General features: G+C 44.1%; 1 protein-coding gene across 3 annotated transcripts in view; it reads left to right on the forward strand.

Annotated features, from left to right (window-relative positions):
* tmem178bb (transmembrane protein 178Bb) overlaps positions 1-23384 on the forward strand; it is a 426141-nt gene that overhangs the window by 341686 nt on the left and 61071 nt on the right. The window lies entirely within an intron of this gene.

A 23384-nucleotide genomic window follows, 5' to 3' on the forward strand; every position in this document is an offset into this window, starting at 1 on the left:
ATGACTGAGAGGAGTGCTGGAAATATCTCGGTAGGATGACTTGGGTGATGGTGTGAGGCGAGATTCTTGAATAAAGAGACCAAGCCAGGGGACTGATACAAGTGGGGTTTGCTGACAAGGCTAAAATGGTTGAAGACGTGGTAGTGGGAAGACTTCAGAGAGTGGTGAGGTACCACCAGCATGGAGCCAGGTTTCAGTCAAACCAGCAAGGTTAATCCAGTCATTTGCAATAAGAGCACGGCCTGTTGCACAGATACGCGAGCATTCGGAAGGAGGCAGGTATATGGATAGATGGACGTAGTAGAAATGTGGCACATTATAACAAAGCCTGACAGAGCAGAGTGATGTGCATGTCTCCCCAATACATTATAATGAGCATGTGCTGGAAATGTCACTGCTCCATTTGCTACGGTGCCTCTGGCTTTCAGGCACCAGGCAGTTGTTTCAATTCCTATCGGTGGAGTCCTTATCCCCAGCGCTACATTCAGATTGAGTACCGGCCCCAAATTTATTCCTTCCCCAGGGAGAATATAATGCAAGGCAAACGATTTCCATTTGTGTCTGATTTGTGCATTTCTACTGCAGTTATATAGCCAAGTTTTCTAATGAGGTTCATTTCCAATCATAACAATTTTGTGTGTGGGCATGTGTCACTGACTAACAGGACAGTGAGAGTTTAGAAGAATGAGGGGGGGATCTCATTGAAACCTATCGAATATTGAAAGGCCTAGACAGAGTGGCCATGAAGAGGATGTTTCCTGTCATGGAGGAGTCTAGGACCAGAGGGCACAGATTCGGTATATAAGGATGTTCCTTTGGAACAGAGATGCGGAGAAATTTCTTTAGCCAGAGACTGGTGAATCTGTGGAATTTATTGTTCTGAATGGCTGTCGAGGCTAAATATTTAAATTTAAATATTTTAGTTTAAGTATTTAGTATACTTAAAGCTGGGTTTGATAGGTTTCTTAATTAGTAGGATGTCAAAGGTAACAGGGAGAATGCAGGTGAATGGGGTTGAAAGAGAAAATAAGTTAGCTAAGACCGAATGGTGGAGCAGACTCGATGGATCAAATAGCCTAATTCTGCTCCTATATCTTTAGATCATTGCTATATTTATTAACTGCTACTTTGCTCTTATAAATAGCATGGAAAAGTGGTAGAACTGGTGTGATTGTGGATGAAAAAGTTACAAGGAAAAGTAGTGGTGAATGAAGTTGCTCTGTGAGCCAGCACAGACTGGATGGGCCGAAACTGCTTCCTTCTATGTTGTAAGGAAATATTGAATAGCCTATTGTCAGTCCTCCTGTGCCCCACAGTGAAGTTACAAGACCAGAGATCTGGTCTACCAGTTTAGAAACCTGAGTTCGAATGTCACCAGGGCAGCTGTGGAATTTATGTTCTGTCAGTCAGCTGGAACTTAATATTCAATATGTTGTTTCATAACAATGATCACAAAAATAGCGGATTTCACAGAAATCCACTTGGTTCATCTGGCTCTTAAATGACTTTGTGACCAAACAAGCCATTCAGTTCAAGGGCAGTTAGGGAGAAGCATTAAATGACGGACTTCCCAATAACACACTCACCCTTAAAAATCAAAGGCTTTCTTTCCCACACAGGCTAAGAATGTTTATTATTGTCAGTCACAAGCTGTTCAATTTGACCCATTTTTGGGAATTCCTTTTCCGATGTCCTTCAGAGACGGATACCCAGCCTGACTTGTTAATCCACGTCCATCTTTGTTCAATGCTATCTGCTGACGAATTGGCCATGCAAGCCAGGTCAATTGCTTCAAAACAGAGCAGAACTAAAACTGGAATCAATAGGAAACAATATCAGATAAAATCAGTCAACGTTGCTGACTATGACACCTCATTCAAAGTTTCTCCCAGCCCAGCTGATCGTGAGAAATCCTGCTCTCTCGCACTCAAGGGCTGGGGTCTGACCTGGAGAGCTCTCCTGGTCAAGCAGCAGTGTGCATAATCATTCTCTCCTGACCATGTGCAAGGTTTCTCTGTCACAATTCATTGATAAATCCAGTCCCACTGGCAGGACTGGTGGACCTGCTTGGCTAATTACTCCTAAACACTTATATTTTCCTGCCAAACTCAACACAGAACAAAGAACAGTACAGCACAGCACAGTACAGTGGGCCCACAATGTTGTGCCAACCTTTGAACCTACTCTAAGATCAATCTAACCCTTCCCTCCTACACCACGCTCCATCTTGCTGGCATCCATGTGCCTATCAAGAGTTCCTTCGATGCCCCAAATGTAACTAGGAGCATAGGTTTCAGGTGAGGGGGGAAGGATTGAAAGCAGTCCTAAGGAGCAACTTCTTCATGCAGAGGGAGGTCTACACTGCCAGGGAAAGTGACTGAGGCGGAAATAATAAACAACCTTTAAAAGACATTTAGACAGGTTCATGGGTAGGAAAGTTTTGGAAGAATGTGAGCCACTATGGGCAGCTTAATCACCATGGAAAGGTTGGACCAGAGAGTCATAGAAAACTACGGCACAGAAACAGGCCCGTCGACCAATATATTCCGTGCCGAACCATTTAAACTGCCTACTCCCAGCGGTCTGCACCAGGACCATAGCCCTCCATACCCCTACCATCCAAACTTCTCTTCAATGTTGAAATTGGGCTCACATGCACCACTTGCATTGGCAGCTTGTTCTACACACTCATCACCCTCTGAGAGAAGATATGATTCCCCTTAAACAGTTCACCTTTCACCCTTACCCCATGACCTCTTGTTGTTGTCCCACACAACCTCAGTGGAAAAAGAGAGTCTGTTTCGGTACAGTATTACTCTCTATTTGTGGGGTAGGGGGTGTTAATTGGTTATCTCTGATGTTGGATAGATAGCTGGGTGGGTGAATAGAGGTGAAGTTGAAGTCAGTCTTGAATTAACTGAGGGATGAACGAGACTCGAGTGTCCAAGAAAGCATATTTTGTACAAAGGAGTGTTCTGTGGCTGTCCTAAATGGATTCCGCTCTTAATTACAATTTCCACTGCCCGATTTAAACTGTCTCCTTATCTGAAGTCTTGCCTTGGGTTGATCTGACTGTGTCTTGGAGTGAAAGATGGAACTGGAACAGCAGCAGATTCGAAGTAAATGACACTGCAAAAATGAGCTCCTTGAGAACATTCACCCTCCCCGGTGATTTATGACATCAAAAATTTAATTCCACTGTGTACCTGCCACAAACTGCTTCCTCAGATTCAATCTCCTGCCTTCCTTGCCAACTCCATTATGCCATTTGTCAGCGGAATATTGCATGTCAAGCAGAAGAATAATCACATAATGAAGAAACCAAATGGCAGTCGATCAATGGGACAATAGGTGTGACCGGACTGTGTGGTGTCATTGTCAGTCTATGGCCTGTAGGTATGTGATAAATCTTCATACAAACGTCCATAACTTTCTCTTTCAAATAAGCTCCCTTTTGCCTGACGTGTAACTGATAGGGTCATGAAGATGAACGTACCTGAGTGAGAATATTCAATGGCCATTTAAAGGGAACAGGATAAAAATAGGGGTAGAAGATAATCCATTCAGTCCTATAATCCACCTCCACTATTCAATTGACTGTTTTAACTCATTCTGCCACACTACGAGGCTTGTTTGGCTGTCATTGTTTTGTTACTAGTGTTCTCTGTTCAAAATTAAAAGGAAGTTTATTATCAAAGTACATATATGTCTGTATGCTACTCTGAGAATCTTTTCTTGCAGGCATTCACAGTAGAACAAAGAATATATAATTGAATCAATAAAAAACTACACACAAAGCCTAACAAACAATCGATATGCAAAAGAGGCCAAACTGTGCAAATGCTAAAATCAAACAAGCAATGAATTAATTAATACTCAGAACATAAGTTGTAGAGTCCTTCAAGGTGCGTCATAAATTCTGGAGTCAAGTCAGTGTTGAGGTGAGTGAAGTTATCTGCTCTGGTTCAGGAGCCTGATGGTTGTAGGGTAATAACTGTTCCTGAACCTGTTGGTGTGGAACCTAAGGCTCCTGTGTCTCCTTCCTGATGGCAGCAGCAAGAAGAGAGCATTGCCTCAATGCTGGGGGTCCTTGGTGATGTTGTTTTGCCGAGCATTATGAGCATGTTATGCTTGCGCAGGAATGTGTAGCGACACTTGTGGGCTGCCCCCAGCACACCCATGGGTGTGTTGGTTGTTAAAGCAATGATGCCTTTCACTGTATGCTTCGATGTAAACGTGAGAAATAAGCTTGGATTGTGAATCTTGCAAGTTCTATTAGAACTCAATCACCTTAAATTCTGAAAGCCCAGTTCCAGAGAATCGATAAGTTGCCGGACCGTAAAGCATCCACTAATTCTGAAGTGGTGTTTCAACCCATACGTGGCCAACTCCTTTCTTCCCACAGCTCAACCTGCTGAGTTCCTCCAGCAGACTGTTTGTTACTCCACACCCTTATCTATTGGTCCCAATTGGAACTCTGGGGATTAAATGACTATGTTAAATTAGCAGTCTCCTTTCACAGCCATAGGAAATAACCTTTCCTTATCCACACCAGAAAGACGTTTTGTAATGCAACATCCATTAAATGTCGCCTTTTTCGTCTCCAGCAGAAATAAAAATTGTAAAAGGTCTCTCCTGCAGCCTATAATCTCGATGGCTTTGATGTCCTTTCTGTAAACCTTCGCATGTCGTTGCAAATGTCCTCAATGATTTAACACTCTTGAGCACTATGACTCTATACAGTGACACAAATTTCTACTGGCTTTTATCTCTCTGTGGTCCCAGTCCCAGTATTTGAATCTTCAAGTCTAACATCCACTACCTTCAAAGGAGTTTACGTTCCCATTCCCCATTTTAATACCCTAAGTGTGTTGCAGGGGACATTCCTTCATGAGAATCTGAATCAGGTTTCTTATCACTGAAATATGTCATGAAATTGGTTGTTTTATGGCAGTAGTACAGTGTAAGACATAACAAATAACTTACATTGAACATAGAAAACTACAGGCCCTTCAGCCGTAATGTTGTGCTAACCATTATTTGTTTCAAGATTGTTTCATCTTTAATGTCATTTCCAGTGTAAAGGAGAATGAAATAATTGTAATTCCAGCACAAAATAAATCACAATAAGGTAAAGAACACAATAATAATAAAAAAGATAATAAATATAAATACACAAGATAGCTTATATGCATAGATTGATTGTATGTCCATAAAGTGATGCTAGGCACAGGAGTGTCTGTACATAAGGTGACTGACAGGAAATGATAAAGTAGTGGCATTTGGGGATGTAGAGAGGTGGGTTAGTGGGTGGAGGTGTTGATCAGCCTTACTGCTTAGGGAAAGTAACTGTTTTAGAGTCTGATGGTCCTGGAGTAGATGCTGTGTAGCCTTCTCCCTGATAGGAGTGGGACAAACAGTCCATGAGCAGGGTGGATGGAATCCTTCAGAATCAGAATCAAGTTTAATCACACTGGCATAAGTTGCAAAATTTGTTGCTTTGTGGCAACAGTACATTGCAATACATAGTAATGAAGACTATAAATTACAAGTATATATAAAAACATACTTAAAATGTTGTGCAAAAATGAGGGAAAAATACTGAGGAAATGTTCATGGGTCCATAGTCCATTCAAAAACCTGATGGCAGAGGGGAAGAATCTGTTCTAAAATGTTGAGTGTGTATGTCTTCAGGCTCCAGTACCTCATCCTTGATGGTAGCATTGAGAAAGGCCATGTCCTGGGTGATGGGGTCCTTAATGATGGATGCCACCTTTTTGAGGGTGTCTTGGATGCCGGGGAGGCCAGTGCCATGATGGAGCTGACTGAGGTTATTCCAATCCTATTCAGTGGCCCTTCCGTACCAGACAGTGATGTAACCAGTTAGAATGCTCTTCACGGTACATCTGTAGAAATTTGTGGATGTCTCTGGTGACATACCAAGTCTCTTCAAACTCCCAATGAAGTATAGCCACTGTCATGCCTTCTGTGTAATTGCATCAATATGTTTAGCCCAAGGTAGATCCTCAGAGATGTTGGCACCCAGGAACTTGAAACTGCTCACCCTTTCCACTCTAATCCTTTGATGAGGACTGGTATATGTTCACTCATCTTACCCTTCCTGAAGGCCACTATCAGTTCTTTGGTCTTGCTGACACTGGGTGCAAGGTTGTTGCTACAACACCACTCAACCGGCTGACCTATCTCACTCCTGTACGCCTCCTTGTCACCGCCTGAAATTCTGCTAAGAATAGTTGTGCCATTGGCATATTTATAGAAAGCATTTGAGCCCCACAGTTGTGAGTGTAGAGAGAGTGGAGCAGTGGGCTACGCACACATCCTTGGGGTACACCAGTGTTGCTTGTCAGCAAGGAGGAGATGTTGTTTCCAATCAGCTCAGACTGTGGTCTCCCAGTGAGGAAGTCAGGAATCCAGTGGCAGAAGGACGTACAGAGGCCCAGGTATTGGAGCTTTTTGATTAGAATTGAGGGTATGATTGTGTTGAATGCTGAGCTGTAGTCTATAAACAGCAGCCTGACATAAGTATTACTATTGTCCAAGTCATGTGATCCAAAGCTCAGCAGAAACCAAGTGAGATTGATCCGCTGTGAATCTATTGTGGTGATAGGCAAGTTGCATAAAGTCCAGGTCCTTGCTATGGCAGGAGTTGATTCTAGCCATGACCAACCTCCCAAAGCACTTCATCACAGTAGATGTAGTAGACCAGAGTTGTCTGTGGGGAAGACAATTTCAAGGTTGTATACTCCATACATACTTTGATAACAAATATACTTTGAGTCTTTGAATGTGAGTGCCACTGGAGGATAGTCAATGTGGCAACTCACTCTGCTCTTCTTGGGCATTGGTATGATTGTTGCCCTTTTGAATTAGGTGGGAACTTCTGACTATAACTGTGAGAGACTGAAGGTGTTATTGAACACCAATTGGTTGGCACAAATTTTCAGAGTCCTACCAGGTACGCCATCAGGGCCTGACGCCTTGCAAGGGTTCACCATCCTGAAAGATGTTCTGATGTTGGCCTCCAAGTCAAAGGTTACAGGGTCACCAGATGCTGCAGGGATTCACACTGGCGTACTTTTATTCTCCTTTTCGAAGCATGCATCAAAAGGCATTGAGCTCACTTGGGAGGAGAGCATCACAACCATTCATGATGTTGGGTTTTGAGTTGTAGTAAGTAATGGCATGCAAACCCTGCCAGAGCTGATGTGCATCCAATTCCATTTCTAAACTCAATTGGAATTATTGTTTCACTCTTAAGATAGCCTTCATGATGTTACTAGCCCTTTCATGGCACCTTTCTGTATATATGTTCTTGATGGTGGGTAGGCTGGTGATGCATCAGGTAGTTCCTGTTAGGTAGTTCAGTGCAATTTCCCTACCAAGCAGCCTGTTAGGATGCCCCCTACTGTGCACTTGTAGAATAACATGAGTATAGATGAGCATGGTTAGGCTGCAAGATCCTTTTTCAATCACCCATGTGCCTGACATTCTTAAATCTCCCTAATGTGTCCATTTCTACCACCACCCCTACAGTGTGTTCCACACACCCACCACTTATTGTAAAAAAACCTATCTCTGACATCTCCTCATCTATTCGTCCAATCACCTGGAAATTATGCCTGCTCACATTAACCATTTCTGCCCTGGGAAAAAGGCTCCGGCTGTCCAATCTATCAATGCCTCTCATCATCTACATGCCTCTTTCAAGTTCCCTTCCATCCTGCTTTGCTCCAAAGAGAAAAGCCCCACACAATATTACAATTTAGGTAAATAATGTGAAAGAGGAAAAGTGAGGTAGTGTACATGGTTCAAGGACCATTCAGAAATCTGATGGCAGAAGGGAAGAATTGTTCCTAAAATGATGAAAGCGTGTCTTCATGCTCCTATACATCCTCCCTGATGGTTTTAACAATAAGATGGCATATTCCAGATACTGAGGGTCTTTAATGATGGGTTAAGGGCTGCCTTTTGAAGATATCCTCGATGGCAGGGAGGTTTGTGCCTGTGATGGATCTGGCTGAATCTACAATGCCCTGCAGCCCCTTTCAATCCTGTGCATTGGTGCCTCCATACCAGATGGTGATGCAATCAGTTAGAAGGCTCTCCACAGTGTGTTTGCTACAATCTTATCTGCACATTCTATCAGCCTGCCTCCACCTTCTAGCAGTTGTTTATATTTGTGCATCTTTTGAACTTCATACTTAACACTGCTCCCAAACCAGTCATGCAGGTGAAACCCATCTGCACATGGCAGACAGAGGCATTGGCCGTCTATTCAAGGGAACTCATATCTATTGATCTGCTAAGTCGCAGAGCAATACTTAATACTTTACACTTCCTTTCTTCACCCAATTTTCTATTCCATCACTGCCTTTAAAATTAATTTATTTCCCATCTCTAGTTGCCCTTGATTCAGATTCAGAATCAGATTTATTTATCACATGTTCGTACATGGAAACCTACAGTGAAATGCATCGTTTTCACTAACAACCCACAGGTGTGCTCTGGGTAGCCTGCGTGTGTCACCATGCATTTCTGAGCCAATACAGCAAACCCACAGTGTTTAATAGAACAGTACAAGCAGCAACAGCACAACACGACAATAGCAAAACAAGCCCTTCCCACCCCTTCACATACATAGACAGGCCACCTTGATGCCGCCAGTCCTTGGCCCCGCAGACATCGCAGTCGTCAAGCTTCCAAGTTTCAGCCCCTGGACCGGGCTCGCAGAACTCATCCTTTAGGCCTCTAACTCCAGGACTCACCCACTTCAGTCTTCAACCTTTCTTGATTCCGGATTCACCGAGTTCTGTGCTTCAACCTTCAGCTTTATCCACCGATGAAGGCTAAGATGAAGATGGTGGTAAGCCCCTTCCTGAAGTCCTGTTCTGAGTGAAGATGCTCCCACTATGCTGCTGAGAGGGGAAGTTCCTTAATTTAGATTTGGAAGGAAGAGTGATCCAGGAGTGATCATTCCAAACCCGGATGATGTGTGATGTGGAGAGGACCTGCACGTGCTGGTGTCACATTGAACTTAGTGCTGTGACTCCATTTTTATTATATCACAGGGCCATATTTCATCAGTAAGAAGTCACACGAGATAAGAAAAGTAAATCCTTCATTGCAATTTTGGGTTGTGTAGCACCTAATATTTCAGCTTGAAAGGTGCTGAATTGTTTCAGGCCTTCCATGAAAGTTGCAAGCACAGTGCAGCCTGCATAATCAGAGACTCTACTCACCCTGGACACTCAGAAGAAGCCACAGCCTGAAAGCACATACCACCCAGTCTAAGAACAGCTTCCTGAGAAGAAGCCTCTTATCTGGAGGTTTTCCCTGGGTTGATCTGACTCTGCCTTGAAGTGAAAGATGGAACTGGAGCAGGACTGGGTGGCACTGTACACTAGTGTAGTGTAGCAGTTAGCGTAACGCTTCACAGCATTGGGAAGTCAGCAGTCCTTGTGAAATGGCTGTCTCTCAGTTTACAGTACTACTAAGGAGATGACCGCAGCTTCTGTAAATTGGCTAATACAGTGAGGTGAGACACTGTCAATGTCAAGGTGTCACTCGGCACTGAGAAAGAAGTGAGGACTTGGAAATACAATGCTGTGGCGACATTCCTTTGGTCAAGCAAGGCAGTCCTGACCCCACCCTGATCCTACACAGGAGTATACCTGGGGGGGTATAGATAGGGCATAGTGGTTAATATACTCATGAAGGGCCTATTTCAGAGCTGTAAATCTCCATCAGTTCAGCTCGTGGCAGATGGTTCTCGGAGGAGCAGGGGGTTGGGGGAGCAGAAACTCCTCGAGCTCGCCCGGCAATCAAATTCCACCAAAACTCCACAACAGTTTGATCATTTCAATTGATCATTAACAGGTGAAGCTGAGACTCCCACCAAACAATGCAGGACTGGCGCTTCCTGTACTTAAGCAAGAGGTGTGACCCGCATGGTAACCACATGGCAAGGTGGGCACATGGTGGGGGGGCACAGCCTCAGGATAGAGGGGCGTCCATCTAAAACAGAGATGTGGAGAAATTTCTTTAGCCAGTGGGTGGAGAGTTTGTGGAATTTGTTTCCACAGGCAGCTGTGGAGGCCAGGTCGTTGGGTGTATATAAGGTGGGAATTGATAAGTTCTTAATTGGCCAAGGCATCAAAGGTTACAAGGAGGCCAGGGTGTGAGGTAGAGGAGGGGAAAAAGGATCAGCTATGATTGAATTGCAGAGCAGATTCAATGGGCCAAAAGGCCTAATTCTGCACGTATGTCTTATGGACTTATGGCATTGGCTGGAGATCCGTAAATCCAAGAGCAAAGAGTGTCTTCATGTGTCCTGTAGAGGATAACACATAAAATGCTGAGGAGCTCAGCCAGCATCTATGCAGAAGAATGAAGAGCTGATGCTTTGGGAAGAAACCCTTCATAAGAACTGAGAGCATGAGAGGATACTTTATAGTGTGGCCTAAAGCTGACGTCCCAGTTCTTTGCCATCTATTGAGTCTGGTGGCTGGTGGCTCTCCGAGAGCCACGGACTGGTGGGGGCTGGGTGCGGTAGGTGGAGCAGGGAAAGGGGAAGCAGTCACATCCTCAGATGCCACTCTGTCCAGGAGAGGCTGAGGGCACTGTGGTTTCAGTGAAGGGAGTCAGAATCACATTGCTCCTTAGGGAAACCAAGAGCTATGGGCTGACGTGGTAAATAACACTGGCACTGCACGTGCCAGGCAATGATCACTGTTTAAAAGACAGAGTCTTTTATCATTAGGCTCATGAACCAATGTGGATAACTTCACTCACCCCAGCACCGAACTGATTCCACAACCTACAGGCTCACTTTCAAGGGCTCTGCACTCATGTTCTCACTGTTATTTATTTGTTTCTTTGCTTGCATTTTGATTATTTATTATTTTTTGGGTGTTTGCACAGTTGGTCTTCTTTTGCACATTGGTTGTTTGTCAGTCTTTGTGCGTAGTTTTTCATTGATCCTATTGTATTCCTCTGTTCTATAGTGAATGCCTGAAAGAAATGAATTTCAGGGAAATATACAGTGACAGTTATGTAATTTGACAATAAATTTACTTTGAACTTGAGTCCAATCACTACTCCATTGTTGGGACGCCACTATCATTATTCAGTGGTGAGGAGATGATGTGTGGGGGGCACCAATCACTATGAGAAATAGATACACAAGAAGGCCATTCAGCCCCTCATTCCTTGCTCCACCATTCAAAAAGACCATGGTTGCTCTTATCCCTCAGTACTACTTTTTTGTACTCGTCCTATATGCCCCAACTCTCTTACTGTGTAAAAACATCAAGGGTTTTAGCTTGAGCGCACTCAGTGGCTGATCCTCTTGGGCAAATAATGCCCTCTCTCTTCCTATCTCTGACCAAATGGACAACACCTCATAGTCATAGAGTCATAGAGCACTGCAGCACAGAAACAAACCTTTCAGCCTAGACAGTAAAACAGTGTCACCTGGTTCACCCCAATGAAGATCAAGTTCACGGTTGTTGTCATGTGCCAGCATGTAAGAGCCATGAAAACTAGCTTTTTGTGGCAGTAGAACAGTATGTTACATACTTCAATTGCATAAACACAAATTAAACATGACTTACAAGACATTATAAACAAAAACAATGACATTTGTGCAAATTGAGGGAAATATCGTCCAAGATAGAATTAGAGTTCTTCAGATCAGTTCAAGAACTGATCAAGAAAGCAGATGGTTTAGATTCCCCACTCCCAACTACCCTGCTGGCGTACAGTCTCTGGAAAATAACACTGAAGACCTCAGATCAAGATTGCTGTACCAGAGAGACATCAGGGACTGCTGTGTACTTTGCTTTATGGAGACATGGCTTTCCCCTGCCATTTTGAATGCAGTGCTGCAGCTTAATGGTTTTACCAGTGTCTGCAGAAACAAAACAGCTCAGTCTTTTAAAGGCAGGGGAAGTGGAGTATGCTTTATGATTAACTCATTGTGGTGCACAGACATGGCACTTCTGTCCCATTCCTGCTCACCCTACTAGGAACATCTAGCAATCAAACATCATCCTTATTATCTGCCAAAGGGGTTTTCTGCCATCGTCCTGGTAGCGATGTACATTCCACCTCAAGCCAACATCAGGCAGGCACTAGAGGAGCTGAGCACTGTAATCAGCAGGCACAAAAGAGCACAGCCTAATGCCTTCCCTGTCACTGCCGGGGATTTCAACCAGGCCGGCATGAAGAAGTCTCTGAACAACCACCACGAATGTATCACCTGTGGAACCAGAGAAGCCAATATACATGACCACTGTTACACCACCATCAAGAACTCTTAGGAAAATCCAATCTCCTGGCTATATTTCTACTCCCAGTGTATAGGCAGAGACTAAAGACCACAGCACCAGTGGTGACGATCAAGAAGGTATGATCAACATGCTGGACATACCCAAGTCAAAGGACATGGATGAACCAGGAGATTCCTTGTGCACTGAGGGCTAGATCTCTGCCATTTAAGACTAATGATTTAAAACTGTACAAGAAGTTCAGATAAGACCAATGGAAGGCTATTTTAAGAGCAAACAAAAAATCAGTTTGACATTAGGGATAGTATCAGATGCACGTCAGCTCTGGCAAGTTTTGCAGGCCATTACTTCCTCCAAAGCAAAACTAACATCATAAATGGCTGTGATGCTTCACTCCCAGATGAGCTCCACACCTTTTACGCTCACTTTGAAAGGCAGAATAAAACTTATTCTATGCGAATTCCTGCAGCATCCGGTGATCCTGCGATCTCTATCTCGGAGGCCATCGTCAGACCATCTTTCAAAAGCAAGGACCCTCGCAAGGATCAGGCCATGATGTTGTACCTGGTAGGCCTCTGAAAACCAGTACCAACCCTCTCGCAGCAGTGCTTAAGGCCATCTTCAATCTCTCACTACTGAAATCAAAGGTTCCCTGGTTCAAAAGGGCAACAATCATACCAGGGACCAAGACAAGCAAGGTGAGCTTCCTCGGTGATTATCGTCCAATTGCATTCACATCTGCTGTGATGACGTGCTTTGAGAAGTTGGTCATGGCTAGAATCAACTCCGGTCTAAGCAAGGACCTGTAATTTGCCTACCACCACAATAGGTCTCCAGCAAATACAATCGCACTGGCTCCTCACTAGTCTTGGATCACCTGGACAATAGTATTACCTACATCAGGCTGCTGTTCATTGATTACAGCTCAGTGTTCAACACCATGATACCCTCAGGTCTAATCACCATGCTCCAATCCTGGGCCTTTGTACCTCCCTCTGCAACTGGATCCTTCCTTCCTCACTTTGAGACCACAGTCTGTACAGATCAGAAATAACATCTCCTCCTCACTGACGATCAACACTGGCATGCCTCAAGGATACATGCTTAGCCCACTGCTCTACTCTCTACACTCACGACTGTGTGGCTAGGCACAGCTCAAACAACGTCTATATATTTGCCAACAACACAAGTACTGTTGGCAGAATTTCAGGATGGTGACACGGAGGCATACAGGAGCAAGATGGATCAGCTGGTTGAGAGGTGTTGCAACAACAAACTTTCTCTCAATGTCAGTAAGGCCAAGGAGTTAATTGTGGACTTCAGGAAGGGGAAATCAACTGAACGTACACCAGTCCTCATCAGAGGATGAGAAGTGGAAAGGATGAGCAGTTTCAAGAGAGGGGGAGGGAGGGGGACTGAGACTGAAAATGAAGCAGACTTTAATGCGAATAGGATTTTGAGGGAAAAGAAAACAATAAATGCTAGGTCAAACAGGGCCGTTAACTAAAATTCCCAAATGGAAAACTAGATGCCAGCACCGCAGCTGAAAGGAATATCTCAACATGAAATGTGTGCCACTGGTCTTCAGCGTCATTAGACTCAACAGTTCACTTTCTAAGGCAAGGCTGAATGCAAACAGGCAGTGTAATGTTGCTGTGCTTTGTTCAAGTCTCGACAAGTGCTACAACAAAAAGACGGGAGTTAAGTATTGCCATAATGAAGGAATAATTAGCTGAAACATGCATATTCACAACTGCAATTGCCGAATCTGCTGCGCAGCCCACCTGCAGGGGCACGTAAACCCTACAGCAGATTCTGTAGTTATGACAGATCCTCCTCACAATAAAGGTCAACATTTCGTTTGCCTGCCTTACAGCTTCCTCAACATACTCGTTAACTTCCAGTGATTTGTGTGCAAGGACACTCAGATCCTCTCAATCCACCACCATTTAAAAAATACTGTCTTTTTTTTTCTTAAACATTAACTGCAGACCTCATTTGTTCACATTATATTCCATTTTGATGTGTCCTTGCCCACCTCTGAAAAACCATAAAATCTCTTCCCATCCCCAAAGCACATGGAACCGTACAGCACAGAAACAGGCCCTTCAGCCCACACTATCGTGCTACATTAATCCAATAGTGCACATGATGAAAGAAAAATGAAGGGCTATTGTGGTAGGGAACGGTTAGATTGAGCTTGGAATAGAATAAGGTAGGTTCAAGTATTAGATGGTCATTGCTCACTCAAACCTGAGATACCCACCAGTCCTAGAACTCCCCCATTGTACCCATGCACCCTGCATGCTCCTCTTCCAGGAACACAAAGGCATGGGTATAACCCCAGAAGAGGGCAGAACTCATGACTGCCCATCGCCTGTGTTACGTCCGTAGCCCCCTCCTTTGTGAGAATTGCAAGATCACTGTTGAGTTGGGTCAAGGGGCCCAGGAAATGGGAAAAGAGACGTGAGGCTGGCTCGTTTCCCCGGCGATGTTAAGCTACGGGACATGGCCATTGTCTCTTGGAGACCAATTTGTGGATTGAGCTACTATACTACGTGAACGCCCTCAAGCAAAGTGGACTGGTTGAGGGAGAGAGTGCACACCCCCAACCTGATTGACATCTGCGACCCTGCAAGTCAGGATAAAAGAGGGTCTGTAAGAACAGTCCCTCAGACGCACCAGAAGAAAAGTTAAGCGACCACGTAACAGCAGGAAGTCATCTGAAGGAGGCCATGTGCGTTCAATTCCATGGCGGGAATTGGTGGCTGGAACCACGGAAAACAGCTCAACGGGGTTCCAACGGGTAACAATGGGTAACAACAGGGGAATCCGCTCCCCTGACTCAACGGATTGGCATCATAAAAGACCTGGGCAAGTTTAAACCGCATCGCTCTTAAACTCAACAACACTGCAGCTTGAACGAACTGATAGTGACTGTTATCTTTCCATCGGACAATACATTATCCCCTAGACAACAATAGAGCTATTTCTTATTGGTTATTATTATACCCGCGCTTTAGATTTAGTATTGACGACGTATATTATCTGTGTGTTTGCATTAATCTTATTTTTGTGCCCTTTATCAATAAATACTTTTAAAAGTAGTACCATCAGACTTCAATGGACCTCTCTATCTTTGCTGGTAAGTGATCCAGTTACGGGATTTCATAACACCTGTGAATGGCCACCTTGGCCAAGCCCAGGGGCAAACCAACCAGGAGATCCCCTGACCAATTCAGAAGCATGGGACTGAAGAGCAGCCAGAACTTGAGGAACAGTTCCTTCAAACATCAGTCACCTGTGCCTGTACTATCAATCAAAAACCCTACCCAACCTGGACATTGCCTCTTCTCCCCTCTGCCATCAAGCAGAAGATACAAAAATCTGAAAGCATGTATCACCAGGCTCAGAGACAGCTTCTGTCCCACCATTATCAGACTCTTGTATGATAATACGGACTCTTGTCTTCAGAATCTAGCTCGTTGTGATCACTTTATCAACTGTACTTTCTCTGTTGCTTTTACTCTATTTTCTGCATTGTTACTGTTTAATGTTGATCAATGCACTGCGTAATAATTTCATTTGTATATGCAAGATAAGCTTTTCACTGTGTCTTGGTATATGTGACAATAATAAACCAACACCAATTAACACTCTATACACCTCTGACTGCCTCACTAACACTGCCATTGATTACTCATGCATCTCCATCAGCTGGATCCACCTTGGGGACTAGCCTCCCCAGCACTGAAGACAGCTTCAAAAGGTGATGCCTAAAAAGGCAGCATCCATCAGTAAGGACCACCATCAACCAGGACAAACCCTCTTCTCATTGCTACCATCAGGGAGGAAGTACAGGAGCCTGAAGACACAGATTCAATATTTTAGGAACAGCTTCTTCCCCACTGAACGGACAATTAACCACCAAACGCTACCTCACATTGCTTTCTTTCCTTTTTTGCTCTTCTTGCACTATTTATTTAACATTTTATATATATCTTGCCTGCTCATCATACTTTGTAAGGTGACTACTTAGAGGTCCTACTTAGACTAACGTTACCTGCATTAATCTTCCTATACATGGTGTTCCAAGTTGGAAGGAGTAACTTACTTACGGTAGGGCACTGAGGTGTGCAATAGAACAAAGGGACCTGGGAAGACAGATCCATAATTCCTTGCATGTCATGGGTAGATAAGATTGTAACGAGACTTTTGGGCACGTTGACCTTCATAAATCAGAGCACTGAGTACAGGATGTTATAATGAAGTTCTATAAGATGTTGGTGAGGAATTTGGAGTATTGTCTGCAGACCTGGTCACCTACCTACAGGAAATATATCAATAAGCTTGAAAGAGTGCAGATAAAATTTACAAGGATGTTGCCATGACTTAAGGATAGATCTGCAAACATCAGAATTTGCCAGACCTGAGTTATAGGGAACAGATGAATAGGTTAGGGCTTTATTTCTTGGAGCACTGGAGACTGAGAGGTGATCTTATAGAGGTATATAAAATTATGAGGGATATAGATAGGGTAAATGCAGGCAGGCTTTTTCCCCTGAGCTTGGGTTAGACAAGAACAAGACGTCATAAGTTCACGGTGAAAGTTGAAGTATTTAAGGGGAATCTGAGTGGGATTGTGTTCACGTAGAGAGTGGTGCGAGTGTCGAACAAGCTGCCAGTGGAGGGGATGAATGCGGAGTCAGCTGCAACATATAAAAGAAGGTTCAGTAAGTATGTGGATGATAGGGCTATAAAGGCCTATGGTCCAGATGCATGTGGATGGGACTAGGCAGAAGATTGAGTCAGCATGGACTGGATGGGCCAAAAGGCCTGATTCCGTGCCACAGTACTTTATAATTCTATGTAAATTGTTCATCTAATTACATTTTAATCTTTCCCTTGAAAGCAAAGATCACAGGGATAAGAGGGAAAAAAAGGTGTGTTACTACAGTGCCCTTCACTTCCTCACGATGTAACAAGGCAGGTCATGGCCAATGAAGTACTTGTTATGCTGTGCAGACACTGTGGGAAAGAGTGGCAGATCATTTGCACTGAGCAAAGTCACTCAAACTACAAAGAAATGATCACAATAATTTGTCTTTGTGCTCTTGGTTGAAGGATGAACACAGCCAAGGTGCAGAGGGAACCTCCTGGCCTCCCTCGCGGAGGCTGGAGAGGAGGGAGAATAGAAAACCCCAGGTAGGCTCACTAATGCCCAGACTGCCATTCTGGAAACTGCCTGCAAGTCTTTATTTTCATTTGTTTTTGGGATTTAAGGGCATCGCGTGCAACTGGTACCTCGCAGTGCCAGAGACCGAGGTTCAATCCTGATCGCCAGCGGAGCTGTACGTTGTATCTGGGATCTCTTGGGTTTCCTCTGGGTGCCACATCCCGAAGATACACAGGTTGTTTGGTCAATTGGTCACTTTAAATTACCTCCATTGTAGTTAGGAAATAGAGGAATCAGTGAGGTATTAATGGGCAGGTAAAGGAATTAGTTCCACAGAAAATAAGTGGGGGAATTGGTCCAGACTGAGTCCTGATGAGTGTCCTGTTTGTTTCCCTCCATAGATACTGCATGACGATGAATTCCAGCAGCATTTTGCCTGTATTGCCCAGGGAGAATAGGATAGATAGTCTGAGAGCTGCCATAGACTTGATGGGCCGAATCGCCTTGTTCTGTGTGGCGTAGAATTATTTGCCATCTTGAGCTACACATGAGAATGTGGTAATGAGCATTTGCTGACCATGACCGTGGGCCTTTCAAACTGAGCTCTTTGATACAGTTGTGTAAGAACTTTTTCATCTCCCTAAGAGGGTTGGAGTTTTGGTTTCACCACCCCCTCCAAGGCAACTTAGGTTGATATTCCGGTGTGGATCAGAAACTCATTACTGGATTCTGGAGTGGGAACCCATGACCCTCAGGTCCTCCCAGATGTGAGAAGACAGCAGCTGATAAGGAACCATGGGTAATCTCCTTTGGATTTCTGTGGCATCATTGGAATGGAAGATAACCATCATATAGAGTTAATACTGCTGCAATCCACTGAACGGCTTCTGCTGGATTGTACAGGCATCATCTGAGGGCTCACTGTGGCACAGGGTGCAAACACTCACTCTGTGATACAGATGTAACTGAGGTCTAGTTGCATCTCTCCAAAGCACGGTTAAGGACCAGCCACAGCGTGTGAGATGGGGGTCAGACCATTAAGAGCATCCATACCTTTCCACTTCAGATTACTTATGGCTTACAGAAACCCCATGGCTCGTGTCCACCTTTAATTGAGAGCACATTTGCATAATTTGCTGTTTTATTTTGTGTTGAGATGAAATGCTCAGACTGTCACAGAAGGATTTGAACTTGCATTCTTTTGCCAGAGGGTGGTGAATCTGCGGAATTTGTCACCCCAGATGGCTGTGGCCAAGTCATTGGGTATATTTAAAGTGGAGGTTGATAGGTTCTTGATTAGTAATGGTGTCAAAAGGTTAACAGAAGATAATAAGACAAAGGAGCAGAAGTCGGCCATTCAGCTCATCGAGTCTGCTCCGCCATTTTATCATGAGCTGATCCAATCTCCCATTTAGTCCACTCAGTCCATGCCTTTCAACATTCGAAATGTTTCTATGAGGTCCCCCTTCATTCTTCTAAACTCCAAGGAGTACAGTCCAAGAGCGGTCAAACGTTCCTCATATGTTAACCCTCTCATTCCCAGAATCTTTCTAGTGAATCTTCTCTGAACCCTCTCTAACATCAGCACATCCTTTCTTAAATAAGGAGCCCAAGACTGCACACAGTACTCCAAGTGAGGTCTTACCAGTGCCTTTTAGAGCTTAAACAACACATCCCTGCTCCTATACTCTATTCCACTAGAACCGAATGCCAACATTGCATTCACCTTCTTCACCACCAACTCAACCTGGAGGTTAACCTTAAGGGTATCCTGCACGAGGACTCCCAAGTCCCATTGCATCTCAGAACTTTGAATTCTCTCCCCATTTAAATAATAGTCTGCCCGTTTATTTCTTCTACCAAAGTGCATGACCATACACTTTCCAACATTGTATTTCATTTGCCACTTCTTTGCCCATTCTCCCAATCTATCCAAGTCTCTCAGCAGACTCTCTGTTTCCTCAGCACTACCGGCCCCTCCACCTATCTTTGTATCATCAGCAAACTTAGCCACAAAGCCATCTATTCCATAATCCAAATCGTTGATATACAACATAAAGAGAAGCGGCCCCAACACAGACCCCTGTGGAACACCACTGATAACCGGTAACCAACCAGAATGGGATCCCTTTATTCCCACTCTCTGTTTTCTGCCATTCAGCCGACGCTCTATCCACGTACGTAACTTTCCCATAATTCCATGGGCTCTTATCTTGTTTAGCAGCCTCATGTGAGGCACCTTGTCAAAGGCCTTCTGAAAATCCAAATGCACAACAGCCACTGCATCTCCCTTGTCTATCCTACTTGTAATTTCCTCAAAAAATTGCAATAGGTTTGTCAGGCAGGATTTTCCTTTAAGGAAACCATGCTGAGTTCTGCCTATCTTGTCATATGCTTCCAGGTACTCTGTAACCTCATCCTTGACAATCGACTCCAACAACTTCCCAACCACCGATGTCAAGCTAACAGGTCTATAATTTCCTTTTTGCTTCCTTGCCCCTTTCTTAAATAGCAGAGTGACATTTGCAATCTTCCAGTCCTCCAGAACCATGCCAGAATCAATTGACCTTTGTAAGATCATTGCTAATGCCTCTGCGATCTCCACAGCTACTTCCTTCGGAACACAAGGGTGCATTCCATCTGGTCCAGGAGATTTATCTACCCTTGGACTATTCAGCTTCCTGAGTACTTTCTCTGTTGTAATTGTGACTGCACACACTACTCTTCCCTGACACCCTTGAGAGTCTGGTATACTGCTGACGTCTTCCTCAGTGAAGACTGATGCAAAATACTCGTACAGTTCCTCTGCCATCTCCTTATCTCTCATTACAATTTCTCCAGCATCATTTTCTATCAGTCCCATATCTACTCTCACCTGTCTTTTACTCTTCATATACTTGAAAAGGCTTTTAGTATCCTCTGATATTATTTGCTAGCTTCCTTTCACAGTTCATCTTTTCCCTCTTAATGACCTTCTTAGTTTCTTTTTGTAAGCTTTTAAAAACTTCCCAATCCTCTGTCTTCCCACTAATTTTTGCTTCCTTGTTTGCCCTCTGCTTTGCTTTTACTTTGGCTTTGACTTCTCTTGTCAGCCACAGTTGCATCCTTTTTCCATTCGAAAATTTCTTCTTTTTTGGAATATATCTGTCTTGCACCTTCCTCAGCTCTTGCATAAACTCCAGCCACTGCAGCTCTGCTGTCCTTCCCGCTAGTGTCCCTTTCCAGTCAATTTTAGCCAGTTCATCTCCCATTCCACTGTAATTTCCTTTACTCCACTGAAATACCGACACATCGGATTTCGGCTTCTCTTTCTCAAATTTCACAGTGAACTCAATCATGTTGTGATTGCTGCCTCCTAAGGGTTCCTTCGCTTCCATCTCTCTCATCACCTCTGGTTCATTACACAATACCCAATCCAGTACAGCCAATACCCTAGTGGGCTCAACAACAAGCTGTTCTAAAAAGCCATCTCGTAGACATTCTACAAATTCTCTCTCTTGAGATCCAGTGCCGACCTGATTTTCCCAATCCACTTGCGTGTTAAAATCCCCCACATTTATCATAACACTGCCCTTCTGGCAAACCTTTTTCTATTTCCTGTTGTAATTTGTAGTCTACATCACTGTGGCTGTTAAGAGGCCTGTATATAACTGGGGAGAAGTTACAGGGAGAAGGCAGGAGAAAGGGGTTCAGAGGGATCATAAATCAGCCATGATGGAATGGTGGAGCAGACATGATGGGCCAAATGGCCTAATTCAACTTCAATGTCTTATGGTCTATTCTCTGGACACCACTCCAATAATGTAAATGTTACCTCACACTAATAATACGATAAGACCATAAGACATAGGAGCCATTTGGCTCCATTGAATCTGCTCTGCCATTTGATCATGGCTGATTTATTCTGGTTGTCAAGTCCAGCCCCTCTGTTCAAGGAGCTCTGGCACCCACCTCCACACGTGAGTCACTGTGTCCCAGCCACATTTTCCAGGGATTGATATGGCTCACCGATGCATTCCTGGGCATGTGACCCCATGGGAAGCCCAAGCCAGCCTTCAGTTGGGGTTAAGGGAATGAACTAAATGAGCCAAAGGGCTTGGAGCTTCCAATTGGCTTCTTATCCGGACTTATTTAGTTTCACTTGCCTGAAGAAATTCAACATTACATCTAAAAAACAGGGAAGCCAATAGATACACCTGGAAGAGTTCCGTTCAATAGGGAGCTGTGCTACATAGGAAATGAGCTCCGCTGGTCTGCAGAGAAAATGTGGGAGCTGTGAAGGGAGAGACTGAACAAACAAAAGACCCGGCCACTAACCACAGCCACCACGTGCTCTTGCCCACACTGCACCTGAATATGTGGATCCTAGATCAGCCTCCACAGTCATCTGAGGACCCACCTATAGACAACTCCTTAGAAGAACATCACACTCAACTCGAATGATCACATCACCACTGGTTTCGTAAATGTAATAGTGCTGTCAGCAAGACAATCCAGTTCACCTCTCATTTTATATTCAGCATTTAATTAATGTCAAGTCCCTAATTAAGCAACTTTGGTTTGTACTGAGAGGAGAAGGTTACCCTTCCATTCATTCCTAAAAGATGATCTTAGCCAGCAGTAGGAAAATACAAGGCGAGGAGAGGTACACAAAACAACAATCCCTTGTTATTCATTCCTATAAACTCTCCACAAATCCTCAGGTAAATCTGGGGAGGACAGACTTGGGCACAGCTGAAACATTGACTGATACAGGATGGCTTGTAGACACAAGAACCAAGCAAACAAAGAACAGCTTGCATTTAAACAGCACTGTTAGCAGAACCATGCCAATGTTGATCAGGGAGACTCAGCCAGACTCACATGAATACTAGGAGACAGAAGGCAGCTGGAACAGCAGCTATCATATCACCGTCAATGTACTATAAGTTGCCCCTAGTACGTATGTGGTTGGGAGGATTTGTGGAGAGTTGATAGGAATGAATAACACAGGATTGTGTGTTCTTGATGATTAGCATTGACGGTGGGCTGAAGAGCCTTTTTCAGGAAACACGTTGCTAAGGTAACCTTCTAACTATGGGTGGGGCAGGCTTCCATCATGATCACTGTTACTGGAGTTGTTCTCCCTGTTACGTACCCCGTAACTGGGTCGCTTACCAGCAAAGATAGAGAGGTCCGTTGAAGTCTGATGGTATTATTTTTAACAGTATTTATTGATAAAAATACACAAAATAATATCAATGCAAACATACAGATAATATACGTCGTCAATACTAAATCTGAAAGCGCGGGTATAATAATAATCAATAAGAAATAGCTCTATCGTTGTCTAGGGGGTAATGTATTGTCCGATGGAAATATAAAAGTCACTCAGTTCATTCAGGCAGCAGCTTTTGGTTGGAGAGAAAGACGGAGGTTTAGAACTTGCCCGTTTTCCTTTTTACTATGTCGATCCTTCAAAGTGTCATCGGTGGTGATCTCTTCTTTAGCTAAGCCATATTCCGTGGTAAGGCCCCAATCCCAGGCAACGGGAAAGGACACACGTGGGCTCTCCACTGGCTGTCTCTATTAAACGCTGTCACGGGATTTCTAGCGTTTCTCCTGGTGCGTCTAAAGGGGTTGTTCCCCAGACCCTCTTTTATCCTTACTCACTGGGTCTCAGATGTCAATCAGGTTGGGATGATGCAATCCCTCATCCAACCCCCTCTGATCATTCCTTGAGGGCTTCGATGAATAGCACAGTGCTCAATACACAATTCCATCTCCAAGAGACAATGGCCGTTTTCTGTGGCTTTGTATTGCCGAGGGGCCATGACATTCCAAACCCCTTGTGGATTCTGCATGTCTTTCTCTTATTTCCTGGGTCCCACACCCGCATTAATAGTGATCTTGCGATTCTC

This window comes from Hypanus sabinus, chromosome 8 (assembly GCF_030144855.1).
Source record: "Hypanus sabinus isolate sHypSab1 chromosome 8, sHypSab1.hap1, whole genome shotgun sequence".
Lineage (NCBI taxonomy): Eukaryota > Metazoa > Chordata > Chondrichthyes > Myliobatiformes > Dasyatidae > Hypanus > Hypanus sabinus.